Source organism: Hyaena hyaena, unplaced genomic scaffold (genome assembly GCF_003009895.1).
Source record: "Hyaena hyaena isolate Hyena2069 unplaced genomic scaffold, ASM300989v1 scaffold_187, whole genome shotgun sequence".
NCBI classification, from domain to species: domain Eukaryota; kingdom Metazoa; phylum Chordata; class Mammalia; order Carnivora; family Hyaenidae; genus Hyaena; species Hyaena hyaena.
The window spans coordinates 2,076,600-2,098,330 of NW_024080820.1; the positions used below are offsets into that span (position 1 = coordinate 2,076,600).

The 21,731-nt window shown below is 40.3% G+C and overlaps 1 non-coding gene across 1 annotated transcript; it reads right to left on the reverse strand.

Moving 5' to 3' along the window:
* Window positions 1–329: 329 nt before the first annotated feature.
* On the reverse strand, window positions 330–434 carry LOC120237720. Its single transcript, XR_005530022.1, has one exon. It is a non-coding gene; the product is annotated as a U6 spliceosomal RNA (small nuclear RNA).
* Window positions 435–21,731: the final 21,297 nt, after the last annotated feature.

Sequence of the window (21,731 nt, forward strand, 5' to 3'; positions counted from 1 at the left end):
CCAGATGTGCAAATAAAGCTACATCAGAATCTGGACAAGTAATAATACTATCTAGAAATGGCATCATGCCAGACTCCTGTTTATCAACTGTCAGGGGATTCACATGACTTTGGATGTCTCTTGACACACCCACAAAATTGGTCAGACTGGCCTACTCTGAATCTGCTTTGTGCATTTTCACCTCTGGCTCTGCTCGGACAGCCATAGACAACATGTAAATGGGTGACAGTGTGGCTATGTTCCAATAAAACTTTATTTATGGACACTGAAATTTGAATTCATATTCTTTTTACATGTCATGAAATATTATTCTTCTTTTGATTTTTTTTAAAAATATGGAATACTTCACAGATTTGTGCATCATCCTTTCTCAGGGACCACACTAATCTTCTCTGGACCGTTCCAATTTTAGTATATATTCTGCCGAAGTGAGCTGATTTTTTTTATTAACTATGTAAAAACCATTTTGACCCCTGGTCTAAACTAATCATTACCCTTGCCAATGGCTGGTTTAGACCAGAACATGTGATACCATTTGGACAACAGGATGTGAGATGAAGTCTGCTGGGAATCTTCTGGGAAAGATTTCCCCACACTTAAAAAGAAGCATGGAAGACATGATCTTTTTGTTTCTGAATGGTGTCTTGCATGGATACGGCTGCTGGAAATCCAGGGGCCATCTTGTCACCAGGTGGGCAGCCGGTCTGAGGTCAAAGCCTTCATGCTGATGCTGGTCAAGCCCAAAAGATGGAAAGAGCCTGGGTCCTTGATGAAGTCTTTGAGCCACAGAATTAATCACCCTGGATCGGCCTTACCGACAATCTTCTTATTCTGGAAGTTTATAAATATTTCTATTGTTTCCACAGTGGAAGGGGAGTTTCCTCCTAAGCTGCAGCTAAAAGCAGCCTCATCTGAGAACACTTTGGACACTACAGACCGCCATGCTTGGGAGCCCCCGTGAGTCACTCCTCATAACTGGAGTGAGTGGGAAAGCAGAATACCCAGTGAACAGTTGAGAATCTCATTTTATATTTCCTCTTACCTTGCTTGCCTACACCCTCGATCCACACTTGATTGATTGCTCTTCTCTCCCACATCCTTAAACCCCAACTCCTTAATTCTTCTCATCATCCAGCCGCTGAAACATTTATGTTTTTAGTTCCTACTATCATTGAAATAGTCCCCTAGATTGCTCCAAATGCACATCTGAGAAGGAAAAGGAATCAGGGTGGTCACAGATCTCTCCTCAGCTCACTCACCAAAGTACAGCACAGAGTATTCCCTCTTGTGATCTGTGGCTTTCATCATCTTTCCCTCTGCTCTTCCGGCCTCACAGCCATAACTCATTCACCTCTTGAGTGAAACTTGCCTTCCCAGGGTTCTAGCCACCCTCCACCACATCCCTCCACTCAAGGCCATGATCATTTGCTTTCCCCATGCACTTAGGTGCTTGAAAGTAAAGGCAGAGGGTTGCTGTTGTCTAAGTCTGACCATGAGACATGGCACAAATTCACAACCCCAGAAAACATCCTTGATTCGACCTCAGATGCAGAAGCAGATCTGGTTAGTGGGCATTCTTCTCTATCTGCATTTGAGGCACCTATTCAGCCAGATGCCCACGTTTTCCCACCAGCGACTGCAAATCCCCATTCCTCTTCTTACTTGCTGCTTTTGTCTCTTTCTCCTCTGTATTTATTTTCTTTGCCTACACATTTTGTTTTTCTTTCAGGGAACCCTTACCTAGACCTGCCATATGGTTCTGCTTTAAACAAAGTGTGGCGTGTGCAGATGCAGCTGGTGGGGTCCCTGGACATGATCGTCTACACATGGGCCCCTTGGAGCTCAAACTGCTGCCTGGCAGATCGGGGCTAAGATTCAGCTGTGGCAGGGAGAGGGGGTTCCAGAAAAAAGTCCAAGGCAGGCCACACACCTCATTAGTTCCTTTTGATTAGTTTCTTTTATCCAGTTGTTAGGAATGGTGAACAGTGATAGACGAGGTAGTCCTGAGATTGTTATCCCCCGAATTATATACATTTTGGCAAGATGAGATAAACCATGGAGAGAGCACACAGAGCCTGACACGTATATAGCCAGATTGACTTGCGAGATTGTGTGAGGTTGCCTGAAATCCTAATTCCACAGCCTTTCTTCCTTTTTCTTGCAAAGCTTTGAGGGCTTATGCTTTGACAGCCTTTTTTGTCTTTTGGCTCTGTGTCCATTTGTGCCATTTCTTCTTCTACCAACCTGGGCTGAGAACAAGGGCAGCTGTTCACCAGGATGTGAACCAGGTTGGACCCTGCACACGGGTGCCCTGTCCAGAGGCAGGGTGGTGACTAAAGCTAGCTCCAGTTCAGAATTCCAAAGAAAGACCAGAGGGAGGGGTCTTAGGTAATTCCTCCACCCGAGGGTACACCACTCTGTGATTTGTTTTGCCCTAAGGGCTTCCTTTTCTAATTTGTACAAAAGTAATCAGGTAGATTAGCTGAAGGTCCTACACTGAACTTTGACTTTCATTGATTCTTTGGAGGGAAAGCCAGACCTAACTGAGCTTCTAGGCAACTAAAGATTTGAAGGACTGGGCTGGGAGGTCACTGTGTACAATATACAGCCTCTCTTGTTTTGTCTGCTTTGTCCCCATCTCCTTTCCTTGTCCAGGAGCTTAGAGTCGCCCTTGCTATTTGAATATGCTCCAGTGAGTAATCCAAGTATTTCTGCCAAATAAATGCAAAGCTCTCCCTACGGTAATATCTGGGGAGTAACGTTTTCTCTACCTCAATTTGTTGGCGGTAACCAAAGCAAAGCAGTGTATATTTCCCAAGCCGGAATACACTGCATGTAACAAATCACTGAACAGTGTTGGCTGTAGCAGTGGAACTGGTGAGTTCAAGAGAATACAGTCCAATTATTATCCCCTCTCACTATTCAAACTTGTTCTGTGGAATTATGTTTTTCTTAGATCTCATGGTGTATCTGTTTATTTTCATTATAAGAATGGTAGCACTTTTGTGGTTAAACTGTTTAGTCACATGTAAGAGTGGAAACTCTCTTTCCTTTGAAGTGAAGGCTCCCCAATCCCCACACACCTGCTTGATGAGGTTCATCTGCCAATGCCCGCATTCCAACCACAAATTGGGTCTTCTAGGATTGAAGCAGGGGAGATGGGAAAATCGAAGACAGGGGAGGTGTGTTTGCCTGGCACCCATGAATCTGATGTTGGTTCCCTCCAGCCCTGGCAGAAGTATTAAGCTGAGTTTCTTTTTTGTGTGTCTTGGTTTTTTGTTTAGATGATAGTTTCCTCTCTTACGAGATCATAAGCACTTCAAGGATATATAGTAAAACCTTGGATTGTGAGTAATTTGTTCTGCAAGTGTTCCATAAGACGAGCAAACATTTCTAATAAATTTTAACTTGAGAAACAAGCAGTGTCTTCCAATACGAGTCGTACATGATGTCAAATGTCACATGATCACAACTGAGCCAATGGTTCCTGAAATTCGCTTTGATATATGACTGCTTTGGATTACTAGCATGTTTCCAAAATGAATTATGCTCACAAACCATCCATACATCCATACTGAATATGAGTACTTGAAGAATGTGTGCTAGAGAGATGTTAAAAAGGTTATAATAGCCTACTAACATAAAGAAACAGAACATAAAGTGGATGAAGGGGTCAATGGTTTAAAAAAAAAAAGAATTGCAATAGTGCTCCAGCCATCTGCTTTGCTGCTTTTCAGCTGAGCACCTGCTGTGGGCAGGCACTGTCCTGGGCATTCAACATCATTTCACCATCTGAGCTATTTGATAAGTGACTGGAGGTTCAAACTCTAGGGAACATGAGTTGCTTTGCTTTACGTGCAAAGTGAAGACACCAGTGAGAAGCGGCACCTAAGCAAGGATAGGAGAGGATAAAGCTGAGTTTCTCTGAGCCTGATGGGTGCTCGAATCTTCCTTATTTGTTTTTGAAATGTACCTGGGGCCTTTGATTGCCCCTGCTGAGCCCTCCAACTGTGACTTCAGCTGGCTGCTGCTGATCCCATCTGCTTTGCAGCAGATCGGACATCTCCCACCTCCATTTTGCTGTGCCTTCCTTCCTCTGGCAGATGTCCATTCTACAGCAACCACAGGTATGCTATCTCTCCCAGGTGACCCAAATCTGGGTAATACACCATCTTTGCTCTGACAATACCCTGAGCATGATCCTCATCCCTCCTGCCCCCTGTGCCTCAGCCAGCTTTTCCTGAGCAGTCATTTTCCCCAGCCTTGGTTCACTGTGCCTTCCCAGATCTCCTGATGCTGTTTGATAACTTTATCTAAAACATACTGGCTTTGGCTGTTTTCAACTTGCTGTTATGGAAATTCCAAAATTCACAAGAGTAGAGAGATTAGTTTAATAAGCCTATAATAAACTCATGAGCCAATCACCCAGCTTAACAATGATTAATTCAGAGCCAATCTCATTTCATCAATACACAGATGTATTCTCTTCTCTGCTTTTCCACAAACACCAGCCTAAATTTCAAAGCAATTATAATTTTTACATGAAGTTCTTAGGTAAGCAGTATCTCTAGATTTTAAGAACCTTATTTACAAAATAAAATACACAACCACTCAGCCAAATTAACAATAATTTCTTAATATCATCAGATAGACAATTTTCTTTTATCATCCTTTTTTTGTTTTTTTAAAAGATTTTTTAGGAGAAGTTTTAAATTCATAGCAAAATTAAGAGAAAGATACAGAGATTTCCTATATATCCCCTGCCTCTGCACACTTCCCATTACCATTACCAACATCCCTCACTAGAGTGCTATATTTGTTATAATTGGCGAATCTATATTGACTCATAATAATCACCCCAAATCCGTAGTTTACATTAGAGTTCACTCTTGGTGTGTATATTTTATAGGTTTGTCCAAATGTGTAATGACATGTATCCACCATGATAGTATCATACTGAGTATTTTTACTGTCCTAAAATCCCCTGTGCTCTGCCTAGCCATAACCCTTGGTAGCTACTGAACTTTTTACTATTTCCATAGTTTTTCCTTTTAATCATCATGTTTTTAAACAGTTGGTTTGCTCAAATCGAGATCAAAAAGTCCCTACAATACATTTGGTTGATGTCTCTTTTAGTCTGTAGGACTTCTCTCCCTCATCCCATCCCCCCTTAAGATTTATTTCTTAAAGGAGCAAGGTCATTTATCCTATAGAACTTCCTCCAGTGAATAATTATTGATTGTACCTCTTTTTAATCAGTAGTTTTTATTAACATTTATTATGTTCCTCTGGGTTGAACATCATTTCTGTATCATCTCTTTGGTCAAAGAAATGTGTATTTAACAAAATACTTAAGGTGGGAAGGGAATGTTGTTAGAGGCTAGGAAGATGGCAGATTAGGAGGACCCTAAGCTCACTTTGTCCCATGGATACATCTAGGTAACACTCACGTCAGTGTAAATAATCCAGAAAGTGACCTCAAGACTGTCAGAACAAATTCCTCAACTAAAGGAATTGAGTTGAACTAAACTAACTTCTCTAAGAGGCCACACTGAAGAGGTAGGAAGGGTGGAGATGTGGTTTGGGAGCAAAATGGACCATGGACATTCCCAGTTGGGAGGGAGCCAGGGATGCAGAGAAGGGCAAGAAATGGACTATCACAATGGGAGGCCAAAACAGGTAAAATAAATTCCCCATAACATTTGACTTTGAAAGCAAGAGGTGCTGAATTTCATGCGTTCTTACAAGCAGCAGGACTTAAAGCCTGGAATTTTAAAAATCAGTGATCTTGGCTCTGAGAGACACCAAAGGGCATTAGGAAGCTGAATTTCTGCCCTTCAAGAGACAGCACAACAAACAGCCCTCAGAGATACAGCATAGAAGCAGCAGTTTGAAAAACCTCTGGGGCATATCAGAGAGAGAGTTATTTATGTATTTCAGAGCATGCTCTGGAGAAGCAGTTATTGCAGGGAGACCTCTCTAGGAACAAAAGAACTAGCAGGCACCATTTCCCTCTCCCACCCCAGCATAAACACATGGCCACCTGTGGGACTCGGTACAGTGCCAACACTCACTACTTAACTTGCTTACACACAGCCCTACTCCCTTATGCTTCAGCAGATATGCCCTTTCAAGTCAAGCTTGTCTAAGTCCCAGCATTGCAGGTCCCTTCCCCCAGAAGACTGGCACAAACTCTGCCAAGATCACATCTCTGACCCACATGGGTTTTATGGGGCCTTGGTTCTGGAGGCAGCTGTGATAGCAGATCTTATTTCACAAGAAGACCAGTGGGCATCTTGTTAAAATTCACCCCATCCCACAAAACGTTGCTCACAGGAGGAAAAGAGAGCCTCTGAGGCCAACTGGACTAAAGGAAAAAGTGGCCAGGACACAGCAGCAGGGAGTATCCTCACACATAGGAGACACTCATTGAAGCACCAGGTCCTCAGAAACAGAGCACATTGCACTACAGGGCATTATAGGACCTCTTCTTCATAAGACCATTACCTTCAAGACCAGAGATATAGCTGACCTTCTGAACACACAGAAATGGACACAGAGAGTTAGACAAAATGAGGAGATAGAAGAATATGTCTCAAGTGAAAGAACAGGGCAAAACCACATAAAGATACCTAAGTGAATCAGTATAATATGCCTGATAGAGAATTTAAAGTAATGATCATAATGACACTCACTGGACTTGAGAAGAATGGAGGACATCAATGAGGCTCTTAACAAAGAGATACAAAAGAACCAATCAGGGATGAAGAACACAATAAATAAAATTAAAAATATACCTAAAGGAAAAATAGCAGGCTAAAGGAAGCAGAGGAATGAATTAGAAACCTGGAAAAAAGAATAATGGAAAGCAATCAAGCTGAGTAGGTAAGAGAAAGAGAAATTATTAATATTGAGAATAGATTTAGGGAATGCAGTAACTCCATCAAGTGTAATAACATTTGCATTATAGGAATCTCAGAAGATGAAGAGAGAGAAAGGGGGGAAGAAAATTTTGAAAAAAATAGTAGCTGAAAATTTCTATATCTGGGTAAAGAAACAGGTATCCAGATCCAGGAAACACAAAGATCCCCTAACAAAATCAACCCAAGGAGGTTTACACCAAGATATACAGTAATTAAAATGGCAAAAAGTAGTGACAAAGGAAAAATATTTTCATTTTTTAAATTAATTTATTTTTTAGCATATTGACTCATAACTTACTTAATCATTTTCTGAATGAATGAATACTTAGGTTATTTCAATGTTTTGCTGCTACAAGTAATGCCATATCGGCCATTTCATTTGAAATGCAAAATGATTCTGAAAGTCCAGAGGTAGGGAGGCTTTGTTTTCAGTCACTCAAATATGTTACCGAAGACTCAGTTTCTGTCTATGTCCTTGCTCTGCCTTCCAAGATATCAGCTTCATCCATTTCATTCATTTTTTAGAACAGATCAATGAAACCAGGAGTTGGTTCTTTGAAAAGATCAACAAAATTGGTAAACATCTAGCTAGACTTTTCAAGAAAAAAAGACAAAGATAAAATAACCAAAATCACAAATGAAAGAGGAGAAATAATAATAATCAATCAACACCATAGAAATACAAACAACTATAAGAGAATATTATAAAAAGCTATATTCCAACAAATTGGACAATCTAGAAATGAATAAATTCCTAGAGGCATATAACCTACCAAAACTGAAGCAGGGAGAATAGAAAACTTGAACAGAACAATTGCCAGCAATGAAATCGAATCAATAATCAAAAAGCTCTCAACAAACAAAAGTCCAGGGCCAGATGGCTTCACAGATGAATTCTACCAAACATTTAAGGAGAAATCAGTACTTATTCTTCTCAAATTATTCCAAAAAATAGAAATAGAAGGAAATCTTCCAAATTTGTTCTTTTAGGCCATCAATACTTTGATACCAAAACCAGAGAAAGACACCAGAGAGAGAGAGAAAGAGAGAAAGAGAGAGAGAGAGAGAGAGAGAATTACAGGCCAATATCTCTAATGGTCATAGATACAAAAATCCTCAACAAAATACTAGCAAGCCAAATCCAACAATACATTAAAAAAATATTTCACCATGATCAAGTGGAATTTATTCCTGGGATGCAAGGGTGGTTTAGTATTTGCAAATCAATCAACATGATACATCACATCAATAAGAGAAAGGATAAAAACCATATGATCATTTCAATACATGCAGAAAAAGCATTTGACAAAGTAAAGCATCCATTCATGATAAAAAAAAAAACCCTCAACAAAGTAGGTTTAGAGGAAACATACCTCAACTTTAATAAAGGCCTTATATGAAATCCCACAGTGAACATCATACTCAATGGGGGAAAACAGAGCTTTTCCCCTAAGATTAGGAACAAGACAAGAATGTCCACTCTTACAACTGTTATTCAACAGAGTATTGGATATTCTAGTCACAACAATCAGACAACAAAAAGAAATAAAAGGCATCCAAATTGGTAAGAAAGAAATAAAACTTTTCCTATTTGCAGCTAACATGCTACTATATATACAAAACTGTGAAGAGTCCACCAAAAAACCTACTAGAACTGAAAAAGATTCAGTAAAGTTGCAGGATACAAAGCCAACCTGCAGAAATCTTGCATTTCTATACACTAATAATGAAGCGACAGAGAGTAAAATTAAGAAAACAATTCCATTTACAATTGCACCAAAAGAATAAAATGTCTAAGAACAAACCTAACCAAAAGGTGAAAGACCTGTCCTCTGAAAACTATAAAACATTGATGAAAGATGTTGAAGATGACCCAAAGAAATGGAAAGGCATTCCATGCTCATGAATTGGAAGAACAACTATTGTTTAAATGTCTATACTACCTAAAGTAACCTACACATTTAATATAATCCCTATAAAAATATCAACAGCATTTTTCACAGAATTGGAACAAACAATCTTATAAATTTTGTATAGAACCGCAGAAGACCCTGAATAGACAAAGCAATCTTGAAAAAGAAAAACACAACTGGAAGTATAATGATTTCAGATTTCACGTTCTATTACAAAGCTGTGGTAGTCAAAACAGTATAATCCTGGCACCAAAACAGACACATATGTCAATGGAAAAGAATAGAAAACTCAGAAATAAACCCACAATTAGTGGTCAATAATTTTGGACAAAGGAAGAAGGAATATGCAATGGAAAAAAGAATCTCTTTAACAAATGGTGCTGGGAAAACTGGGCATCTACATGCAAAATAATGAAACTGGATCATTTTCTTGCACCATAAACAAAAATAAACACAGAATGGTTTAGAGACCTAAATGTGATGTCTGCATCCATAAAAATCCTAGAAGAGAGCACAGTTAGTAATATGTCTGGCATTAGCTATAGCAACAGTTTTCTTGATATGTCTCTTGAGGCAAGTAAAAAAAATAAGCAAAAATAAAGTATCAGGGCTACATCTGCACATTGAAAGAAGCAATCAGCAAAACTAAAGGACAACCTACTGAGTGGGAGAAGCTATTTACTAATGACATGCCTGATAAAGGGTTAGTATCCAAAATAAATAAAAAACTGATACTACTCAACACCCAAACAGCAAATAATCAATTAAGAAATGGGCAGAAGACATGAACAGATATTTCTCCAAAGAAGACATACAGATGGCCAACAAGCACATGAAAAGACGCTCATCACCACTCACCATCAGGGAAATGCAACTCAAAACCACAGTGAGATATCACCTCACACTTATCAAAATGGCTGAAAGAAAAAACGCAAATGTTGGTGAGGATATGTAGAAAAAGACACCCTCTTGAACTGTTGGTGGGAATGCAAACTGATGCAGCCACTGTGGAAAACTGTATGGAAGTGCCTCAAAATATTAAAAATAGAACTGCCCCACAATCCAGCAATCACACTTCTAGGTATTTACCTCCCAAGATATAAAAACACTACAAAGGTATATATACATTCTTTATAGCATTATTTACAAAGCCAAATTATGAAGCAGCTCAGTGTCCATTGATACATGAATAGATAAAGAAGATGTGGTGTATGTACATAATGGAATATTATTCAGTCATTAAAAAGAATCAAATATTCCATTTGCAACAACATGGATGGACCGAGAGAGCATAATGCTAAGTGAGATAAGCCAGTCAGAAAGATGAATACCATATGATTTTGTTCACATGTGGAATTTAAGAAACAAAACAAAGAAGCAAAGGAAAAAGAAAGAAACCAACTCTTAACTGTAGAGAACAAACTCGATGGTTACCAAAGGGGAGGTGGGTGGAAGAATGGTGGGAAATAGATGAAGAGGATTAAGAGAACACTTATCATGATGAGCACTGAGTAACGGATAGAACTGTTGAATCACTATATTACACCTGAGACTAATATAACTCTGTATGCTAACTATAACTAATATAACACAGTGTAACCATACTGGAATAAAAATTAAAAACCTAATTAAAAAAAGATGGGAAGGGAAGTAGAACAAATTTTTTTTTAAGTAAAGAATAGAATGGGAAGATTCAATACTTGGCACATGTGGGAAGAATAAGTATTCTTTTAAGAAACTTTGTTTTGTGAGAGGGAGAAAACTTGTTCCATATCTGAAATATGTTTTACAAAATCATGATCACATTCCAAGAAAAGATTTGAAAACACTGGAATAGATCAATTGTTTGAGCCACAATATAGACCAGCTCCATGGATTGGAAGACTGCTTGGTCATCTTCAATCAAAAGATCAATTAGGTCATGAGATTTAAAGAGCAAGAAGCCCTTGTCTATATTTTACATTGTTTATTATATTATCATGAATCATATTTGTAATAAGAAAAGTAACTGATAAGAGGAAAACTTTACAGTATGAATAAAAGTGTGAGTTTAACTCTTTTTAATGTTTATTTAGTTTTGAGAGAGAGAGAAAGAGAGCGAGAGAAGGAGCATACGGGGGAGGGGCAGAGAGAGAGGGAGACACATAATCTGAAGCAGGCTCCAGGCTCTGAGCTGTCAGCACAGATCCCAACACAGGGCTCGAACTTGGAAATGGCAAGATCATGACCTGAGCTGAAGTCAACTGCTAGACTGAGCCACCCAGGCGCCCCAAAAGAGTGAGTTTAGAGCCACATCAGTGCACTCTGAGTGGGTACAGGATTTTAATGTGGCCATAAAACTAATTTATCGAATTTTTTTCTTGAAACTTTAAGAAACAACATTTGAAATGTTCGTAAAGGATATGGGTAATTATGGTCTTTAGTCAAAGAGGGAAGGAGAAGTGGAGAGGTAGCAAGCTTACCCAGTAGGTCAACAGCCAGTAAATCTGCTGTCCTGGCTACGTTACTGTGCCCTGGCTTCCATGTTTGAATATAGTTTGCCCATTGGCCACTTTTAGCTTCACTGAAGTTTTTTAAAAAGGGAATTCTACAAAGTCCTATGGCAAGTACCTTGCTCTCTGCAACTATGAAGGAGATAGAAGATGGAGTCAGTTTTGAATATGAAAGTAATTAAGTCAGGCTCACAGTTTTCATTCACCATAAACGTAGACATCAGGCATGGAAACAGATCTGTTTCCTTTTCATTCTGATGTATACTGCAGGTGCACATATCGGAAGATAATGAAATTCTAAAAGCCCCATGAGAGCCTAAAGCCACTCTGGATTGGCTGCCTAACTAAATTCAAAACTGAAATAGGGGACAGAAGAGCTATAAAGCTGACAGGATTCATTTTTAGATATGAAGTTTAAAAGAAACATGTTCTTGAAACTGAAAGTTTGCGAACCATGCAATTTTATACATTTGAGAGGTAGTGTGTGAAAAGTCACAGACGTTTTCTTCCAATAAGGTACATCAGGAAATGGGCAATAAAACTAAGACATGCACAAGCGCTTGCCCATAGACAGTCGACACCGCAGCCACTTAATCTACACCAGTGGTTCAAACCACCTGCGCTTTAAAACAGCCCTGGGAATAGCGCTCACCAGACAGAGAGGAGTGTCTTTCAGGAAAGGGATCCCTCATTCTTTCACTTATCTACCTGTCGCTTCATTCTTCCACTCCTGTACCCACGTGCTGTTCTCCGGTCTCCCCTTGGTGGACACAGATGAGGGACTCAGTGCCTCTGTGAGTTCCCCCCAAAAGAATCTATTCACACAAAACCTTTAATAAGTAAGGCACCCTTTGCTAAGCACTTTGAAGAAGAGACGGAGAGGGCTTCTTTCTTTCTGTTTTCTTTTCTTTTTTAATGTCTATTTATTTATTTTGAGAGAGAGAGAGAGAAAGCACAAACTGGGGAGGGGCAGAGAGAGAGGGAGACAGAATCCCAAGCAGGCTCTGCACTGTCAGCACAAAGCCGGACATGGGACTCGATCTCACCAATCATGAGATCATAACCTGAGCTCAAATCAAGAGCTGGCAGCTTAACGGACTGAGCCACCCAGATGCCTCCTCACTCTGTTTTCTTTCCCACGAAGCTCCTATCCTTTCTCTGGACTCCCTCATTCTAAGATTAGCCTGGGAAGTTCAAATTCTTCAGCCCTCTGTTTGCCAGATCCATCTAGCTGCCTCTGTTCTTGTCCCTAAACTGGGAAACTCATTGCAAGGACTCAGCAAAATAAAGAATTCTCCAGTTAATAGAACCTATACAACACATTCCATAATTAGTACGTTCAATAAATATTTACTGAGTGCCTGCCATTTGCCAAGGATTGCTCTAGAAGGTGAGGATATAGCAGTCATTGACCATTTTTCTCCATTTGAGCACGCTTTTTTGGTGCCTCACTCCTACCCCATTCATCCCTTCAGACCATTTCTTCCCAACACACATAGTATTCTCTGAGAGAGGGTTCTGGTGAAGTTGTCTATACTTGTTATCTTTGTGCATTTTGCATATTTTCTTTTATATTTTTAATGTTTTTAATTAAGAGCCAACCAATAATAGTATTTCCTATCTAACATAATAGACACTATTTAAAAAAAATTTTTTTTTATGTCTTTATTTTATTTTGAGAGACAGAGAGCAAGCAGGGGAGGGGCACAGAGAGAGAGGGAGATATAGAATACGAAGCAGGCTCCAGGCTCTGAGCTGTCAGCACAGAGCCTGACACGGGGCTTGAACCCACTGACTGTGAGATCATGACCTGAGCCAAAGTCGGATGCTTAACTGACTGAGCCACCCAGGGGCCCGTAGACACTATTTTTTAAAGTAATACAAACTGGCTCTGACCCCAGAACTGCCTGGTGTGAACATAAGCACCAGTCTGAAATCTAAGGTCCTTTGGCAAGAAAAGAGAATTCTCATTTACAGTTTTGGAAAGAAACCTGGCAAAATGGATCAAAAGACTTAAAACTTTCCTTATTTTTGACTTGGTATTCCTACTTTGGGTAATTTCCCTGAGAAAAATGATGCTAAGTATGAGAGAGATTCAAGCATTAAATGGTGAATTTAAGAAATAGAAACAGATTGGCCAACTAAACTCTGGAGTATTCCATCAAAGAAATATCATGACATCATGATGGTATATTAGTCTGCACAGGATGCTGAAACAAAATAACGTAGACTGGAGGTCTTAAACATCTCTCATTTATTTTCTCATGGTTCTAGGGACTGGAAGTTCAGATCAAGGTCCAGCAGGGTTGGTTTCTGTGAGAACTCTCTGTGGCTTCTACTGATGAAATAAATGTGCAAATGGAGGCAAACTGGTTTCTTCCACAGTGGGGGGCGGGGGAGGCAGAAATCAAGTGAATGTCTACTGGATGTGCATGTGTGTTTAAAATAACTATTTTTTCTTTTTCTTTTTTTTTTTTTAAATATTTTTTATTTATTTCTAGGAGAGAGACAGACAGACAGACAGCGTGAGCAGGAGAGGGTCAGAGAGAGAGGGAGTCACAGACTCCGAAAGAGGCTCCAGGCTCTGAGCTGGCAGTCAGCACAGAGCCTGACGCGGGGCTCGAACCCACGAACCGCGAGACCATGACCTAAGCGAAAGTCGGACGCTTAACCGACTAAGCCACCCAGGCGCCCCAAGAACTATTTTTTCATTGTTATCCGTTATGTATAATTTACGGAATTGTAAAAGAGCTCAAATGAAAGACTGGAAGGGAATAATTTGTATGAATGAAATCTAAACAATGCATAGCTTTGAAGCACAAATTTTTCCCTCCCTTAGCAAAAAAGCAAACAAATATTTATTTATATTTATTATAAATAACTCCTCCTAAACCTATTCATATTAAAAATACTGGTAGAAAATCCTCCTTGGGGGCTCCTGGGGGGTGGGGCTCAGTTGGAGGAGCCTCCAACTTTGGTTCAGGTCATGCTCTTGTTTGTGAGTTTGAGCCCCGCATTGGGCTTGCTGCTGTCAGTGTGGAACCCATTGCTGTTCCTCTGTCCACCCCCCTCTCTGCCCCTCTCCCACTTGTTCTCTCTCTCTCTCTCTCTCAAAAATAAACAAAACATTAAAAAAAAAAAAAAAAGAGGGGCACCTGGATGGCTCAGTTGGTTAAGCGACCAACTTTTGGTCTCAGCTCACGTCATGATCTCATGGTTTGTGAGTTCAAGCCCCACATCGGGCTCTGCACTGACAGTATGGAACCTGCTTGGGATTTTGTCTCTTCCTCCCTCTGCCCCCTTCCCACTTGCATTCCCCCTCTCAAAATAAATAAATCTACTTTAAAAAAAAAGAAAATCCTTACTGATCAAAAGAAAAAAATTATATACATACACACACATATGTAAGTATATGTGTATATGTATGTATGCAGGGTGGGAGTGTTTCTTTACTTTTCTGTATTTAAAACACTTTTTTTCTTAATAAATAACATTATTTTCATAAGAAAGATAATTTTGGAATCTTGGTTTGTGAAAAGAATTGTCTCCAAACCCTACTTCTTCCAGGAAACTTTCCTTGATTAATTTATCTATTTCTTTTCATGGTTTTCTGCTGACTGCAACCCCATCTCCACACTTTCACACGGATTTTCATTTGCACATGTGCCTGTGTTTCAGGACTCTCCTTCCTATTGGATTGAAAGCTCTTCAAGAGGAAGAACCCATCTTCAATTTCCTCTGTATTTCATGGTTTATCTATAAAACTACTATCTATTTCTTGAGTAAACACTCTGATCAGATTTTACCATACCAGCATTTCTCAAGTTGTGTGCCACGGATCTGTAGTTCCTGGAGATGCTCCACAAATAAAGAGTTTTCTGAACAAATAACTTTCAGAACACTGCATGTTTTATGTCCCTGTTGAGGTTTCACAATGCAGATTAGTATATTAAAGGCTCTGAAAAGTCCTCCAGTAAACAAAGCTGCTTAACTTGATTTAACTCAGCACTTCCCAAATGTGTTTGATATGAACACTACTTTCTTGATTTTTATTTTGTTTGTTGTTTTTTTTTTTGCTTTAAGACCAAATTTTCTTTCTTTTTCTTTTTTAATGTTTATTTGTTTATTTTTAATATAATTTATTGTCAATTTGGTTTCTATATAACCACCCAATGCTCATACCAACAAGTACCCTCCTCAATGCCCATCACCCATTTTCCCCTCTCCCCCAACCCCCATCCGCCCTCAGTTTGTTCTCAGTATTTAAGAGTCTCTTATGGTTTGGCTCCCTCCTTCTCTGTAACTTTTTTTCCCCCTTTCCCTCCCCCATGGTCTTCTGTTAAGTTTCTCCTGATCCACATATGAGTGAAAACATATGGTATCTGTTTTTCTCTGCCTGACTTATTTCACTTAGCATAATATCCTCGAGTTCCATCCACATTGCTACAAATGGCCAGATTTCATGCTTCCTCATTGCCAAGTAGTATTCCATTTTATATATAAGCCACATCTTCTTTAACTGATCCCTATTGACATTGGATCTTTTCTGAGATGCTTTATGAGAAATAAGGATTAACTCCCAGAAGATAGGGATAGAGATGATATCTTATTGATTTCTGTACTTGGCACATAGTAATGTCTGACACACAGACACATAATAGTGTTAAACAAAAATAAATGTTTCTGTGTGACTGAAGAGGCACGTGAAGGTGAACTTTTGTGAACAAGTGTGATGTGTGGTGGAAAAGGCTGTGCTCTAAGGGCAGACTGATCAGGTTAAAAAAATTAAAAATAAAACTACCTACAACTCAGCAATTGCACTATAGTGCAATCAACACAAAAGTGCTGATCTGAAGGGGGCACATGTACTGTTGACAATAGCCAAATTATGGAAAGGGCCCAAATGTCCATCATCTGATGAATGGATAAAGAAGATGTGGTGTGTGTGTGTGTGTGTGTGTGTACTACTCAGTGATGAAAAAGAATGAAATCTTGCCATTTGCAACAACATGGTTGGAATTGGAGTGTATTATGCTAAATGAAATAAGTCAGAGAAAGGCAGATTTCACTCATATGTGGAGTTTGAGAAACTCAACAGATGAACATAGGGGAAGGGAAGGAAAAATAAGATAAAAATAGAGAAGGAGGCAAACCATAAGAGACTCTTAAATACAGAGAACAAATTGAGGGTTGCTGGGGGGCAGGTGGGTTAAATGGGTGATGGTTATTTAGGAGGGCACTTTTCAGGCTGAGCACTAGGTGTCATTTGTAAGAGATAAATCACTAGGTTTTACTCCTGAAGTCAAGATCATACTGTTAACTAACTTGAATTCAAACAAACAAACAAACAAACAAATAAATAAAAATGCATTCTAGGGGTTTTTTTTTAACTTGAATTTACATTAAGCTGATCAATAGAAAAATGTATGACAATATACCAATCCCAGATGACTAAATTATAGACCTGGAAGATGTCCTAAAGATATTGTACTTTACATGCCAGGAACTCTCTATGCACAGAATAACCAGACTGAGAGCAATATGTAAGATCACCTAGTTCAATTCTTCTCAGACTTTTTCACTGACATACCCTTATTGGCCAAGGATAGTGAGTACAAACTTTGAGGGAGGTCTGTGGGAGAAATCTCACTGGCTAAACACAAGCAGGAAGTTCTGTATTTTATCTTTTAAAATTTTTTAAATGTTTATTTAGTTTTGAGAGAGAGAGAGAAAAAAGAGAGAGAGAGCGAGCATGAGTGGGGGAGGGGCAGAGAGGGAGGGAGACAGAATCCTTAGCAGCCTCCAGGCTCCATGCTGTCAGCACAGATCCTGACGGGCTTGAACTCACGAGCTGTGAGATCATGACCTGAGCCACAGTCAGACACTTAACCGATTAAGCCACCCAGGCGTCCCTGTATTTTATCTTTAAAAAACAACTCACTTTTTCAATTGTTCCATAATATATATGAGTTTATTTTAATATAAAAGTAATGCTTTATATTTTTTAGCTCGGAGGCACAATACTTCTGTTTGAGAGGCAAGGACCTATTCCCACTCATTTAACAATGAGAAAACATCCAGAGAGAAAAAGTGCCTTGTTCTAGACGTCACAGCCAATCTCTGGCAAACATGGAGGTGGAATCTGGCTCTCCTAAAAGCAATTATTTATTTTTTTATCTATCTCAAAAGCAATGCCCCAAAATATTAGAAGTGGCCATCTTCGGCCAGCGGGTAATGGATGATTTAAGTTTTCTTATTTATCCTTTTCTATGTTTTCCAAGCTTTCTGCAATGAACATACTACTTTTATAATTAGAATTAAGCAGAGGGGTGCCTGAGGGGCTCAGTTGATTAAGCTTCCAACTCAGGATTTTGGCTCAGGTCATGATCGCATGATTCGTGGGATCGAGCCCCATGTCAGGCTGACAGTGCAGAGCCTGCTTCCGATTCTCATTCTCCCTCTCTCTCTACCCCTCCCCGTTCTCAAAAATAAATTAATAAACTTGAAAAAGGATTAAGCAGAGTATTATGTAAAAATATATTTGTAATTCCAAAAAATAAAGTTCACAAAAGATAAACACGATGCTTGGCTATTTTAGGCACGTGATGCTGAATTACTTTCCAGGCCTTTCTTTCTCTGCATGAAAGGGTTACCACAAATTAGGCTGTGGTTGCATCTGCTGGTGGGGACTGGAAAGCTCTTAGTAAGGAGCACGCATGCCTGCATTTCCCGGGTGCGCTTAGAGAGAAATCCCCTCATGTGCTTGGCTTTTTCCTCCTATTTCCCTCTTCGGCTTTTCATTCCTCCCTGTTTCCCTGGTTAGATTTTCACTCTAGAAAGTGCTGGCATGTAAGTCGTGCCCAGCCTGTGGGGGTCCAAGCAGGTCTTGCTTATATAGCATTTGTCTGCAAGGAAGCGTCGTCATCCTGGCAGGCTACAGACACCTGTGTGGCTTCATTTATAAACAAATGAAACTGGACCCCTGTTTGCAGAGGGCAGAAAACACAGCATCCTGGAAGGAAAATTCTTGAAATAGAGCCCTATGGCACCGCAATACTCTAGCACCGGGACTCTCTAACTTAAGCACACATCGTGGCGCCTGGAGGGCGTGCTGGGCTCACCCTCAGAGCTTCTGGTTCAGAAGATGGGGGAGCAATCTGGGGACCTCATCATTTGCATATCTACTGCTGCTGCTGCTGTTCTGGGGCAAAGCTTTTGAGAGCTGCAGTTCTAGCAGAAGCGCAGACCTGATTAAAATAAATAAAGGGAGGGGTGTCTGGGTGGCTCAGTTGGTGAAGCATCCAATTCTTGCTTTCGGCTCAGGTGGTGATCTCACAGTTTGTGAGTTGGAGGCCTGCACTGGACTCCACACCGACAGCAAAGGGCCTGCTTCTAAGGGATTCTCTCTCTCTCCCTCTCTCTCTCTCCCCCCTCCCCTGCTTGTGCTCTCTCTCTTTCAAAATAAATAAATAAACTTAAAAAAACCTTGAGACCCATGGCTTTTTAGCAGAGGGAGATTTTGATTCATGAGATCCTTCCTTTCTTTAGCTTAATTATTCTCTCTATATTTCCCCATTTCTAAGACATTCATTCCCTCATTCAGCAATCTAAAGAACATTCATAATAAATGAAACATTAAAGATACTGTAATAAACAAGAAAGGCAAGGACTAACTTGAGAGGGCTTCTATCGCTACAGGAATGGTCTGCATTAATCACCTGTGATGCGCATTTCCAGCATTATTTAGAATACTCAAATATTCTTCTATTCTACCATAGGAGATGTGAAACTCATGAGGTGTGTTAAGCATAGATAAGTAAGCAAATACCGTGTGAGGCATGGTCAGAATTCATGGAATGTGAGGTAAAACTAAGTTAGTAAGTAGAGCCTATCACTGTTGAACATAGAAAGGAATGGAAGGGCCAAGAGAAACCTAATATTCATCAGTCAGCAAGTACAGTAAAACCTTGGATTGCGAGTAACTTGTTCTGCGAATGTTCCGCAAGACGAACAGACATTTCTAATAAATTTTAGCTTGAGAAACTAGCAATGTCTCGCAATATGATTAGTGTATGTCGCTGAATGTCACATGATCACAATTGAGCCAATGGTTCTTGAAATTCGCTTTGATGTAGGAGTGCTTTGGATGACAAGCATGTCTCCAGAATGAATTAAGTTTGCAGACCAAAGTTTTAAAGCATTTGTGAAACACTAAATACACATGAGGCATATGAGGCCCTTCGATATTCACAGAGTTTTAATTTAGCCTCCTGTTGGTGACACCCATTCTGTCCCCATGTGCTCCCTGCTCACAAAACACAGGAACAATCCAAAGCTGCTCCTTAGGCTGACTAGCAAGCGATCGCTCTGGCCAAGGGTACTCATTCCCACATCTGTCCCACAAAGCAAGTGTGTATGTTGGCCCCAGGTATTTTCCACCTCCAGGGAAAGACTTGCTCTCACCTTGACTCTGGTCTCAGCAGCCACACATCAGTGAGAAAGGCTGATGTGGCAGAGGGAGAAGCAGCATGTAAACACTGCCTAACCGGGGATGGGCATTGAGGTCCTTCCATGCTCCGTGCACCCCACCCCCCATGTGCTAGCCTATCCCATCCCTTCTCTCTGGCTACTTGCTGTGTGTTTTCAGTTGATTCAAATATGTTAATTTTGTCTGTGAGGATTTCTGTTCTGTGACCTATGGGATCGCTTGTCTCACAAGATTCTCTGTGGCATCAATGTAATTTCCTTGGAGACCCTAACATTCGTGCAAAAAACTACAAACATGATACCTTTTTACGTTTCTTTTCTCTATATATGGTCTCACCCCTTGCCTTTAACACAGCCCAGCCACAGAGCCTGTCTTCACAAAAAGGATTGACATGAAGCCGACGTGGATAACACCTACCTGGTGGGGCCTTATGTGAACATTAGAATGAGTACGTGAGAGTGTCTGGGGCAGGTAGAGCGTGTTCCCACAAGTGTAGCTGTTATTAATACTCTTCTACTCTCTACAAGACATTACTACGTTCTAACAAACAATGCAAAACCTTAACAGCCTCCTTCAATTCTTCTTAAAGGATTTTCTTTCCTACCGACCAGCACTAAATTCTCTCGCCAAATTATGTCACCTCGTAGGTCTTGTGGTGGCTTTATTTCTGTTTATTTCCTGAGAGCACAGGGTCTCCCTTACTCCCTAATTATTTTACAGGAGAGCTTATCACATTGCTTGGGCATAATTAATATCCAACCCACAAAATAAAGATGATGCCTGTGGTTCATCTGCTGATGCCAGTATTTTGTCCCTTACTCCCAATTACCATCGCTTAATGAAAAACATCATATATTGTCTTCCATACAGTCAATACTTTGCAATTCACCAAACCCCCAACGCTGAGCCCCCTTCTCCTTCAGTAGGAAATGATAGGAACTCCCTTCCTATTTGAAATATTCTATGGTAGCAACCTTCATGAGCTCCACAAAGCAGCTGTCTGTGTTAGGACAGGAAAAGCTGGAACACATTTAGCAAGGTTTTGTTTTGGTTTTTAAATTGCAGCCTTCAGGGATCTCCCCCCTTCTTGGGCTCAGAAACTAAGCTGTTGAAGCTGGCTGAGAGTGGCAGCTCGGAGGAGCAGCTGAAAGCTATTTCACCATGAAGCAGACCTTGGCAGGCCTCAAACGCTCCATATGGTCTGCAGCTCTGGTCTCCAGGAAGCGCCCAGCTCATTCTCCCCACTTGGTTTGCTTTGTATATAATCCCAGCATGTGTGTTTGAAAGGCAATTGTATAGAAAAGATGCCTTGCTCTGTGGGGTTTTCTTCCTGTTAACCTTTATGTGAACAATTTACTGAGATGCAATTTAATATATATTCCATCCATGCATTCTCTTTCAGGTTGTGTTGTGAGACAACTAAGCTGTCCTGAACGAAGGGCTCAAGGAGACCAATGGAGTTGTGACCTTCAAGGGACCGAGGCATGGGAAATACGTCTATCTTCACTGTGGAGGCCTTCAAAACACCAAGACCTTCATTCTCCAGCTCTCCAGCCCTTCTTTCCAGAAGCTGCATACAGACTCCTCTCTCAGCCCCAAATTCAAAGCCCTTATGCACACAGAGACCAGCCACTTCATCAATGCACAGAGAAAAGACAGGGTTCTCTTGGGCTCAGTCCACATGGAAGGCACCTTGCTTGAATTCCTCCCTGATCTCAAGGGAATTGCTGATCTGTGAATTTCCTCAGAAGAAAGGAATCTGCTGTCACCTTTCATCACTCAACAGAAAAATAGAGAAATTTCAGTCTTCCTTCACTGCTGAAGCACAGGAGTTAGGTCCATGCTCTCCAACAGAAATATAACGTAAGCCACCAATGTTTACTGTCCTTTGGAAAATGTAATTTGTGATGTTATA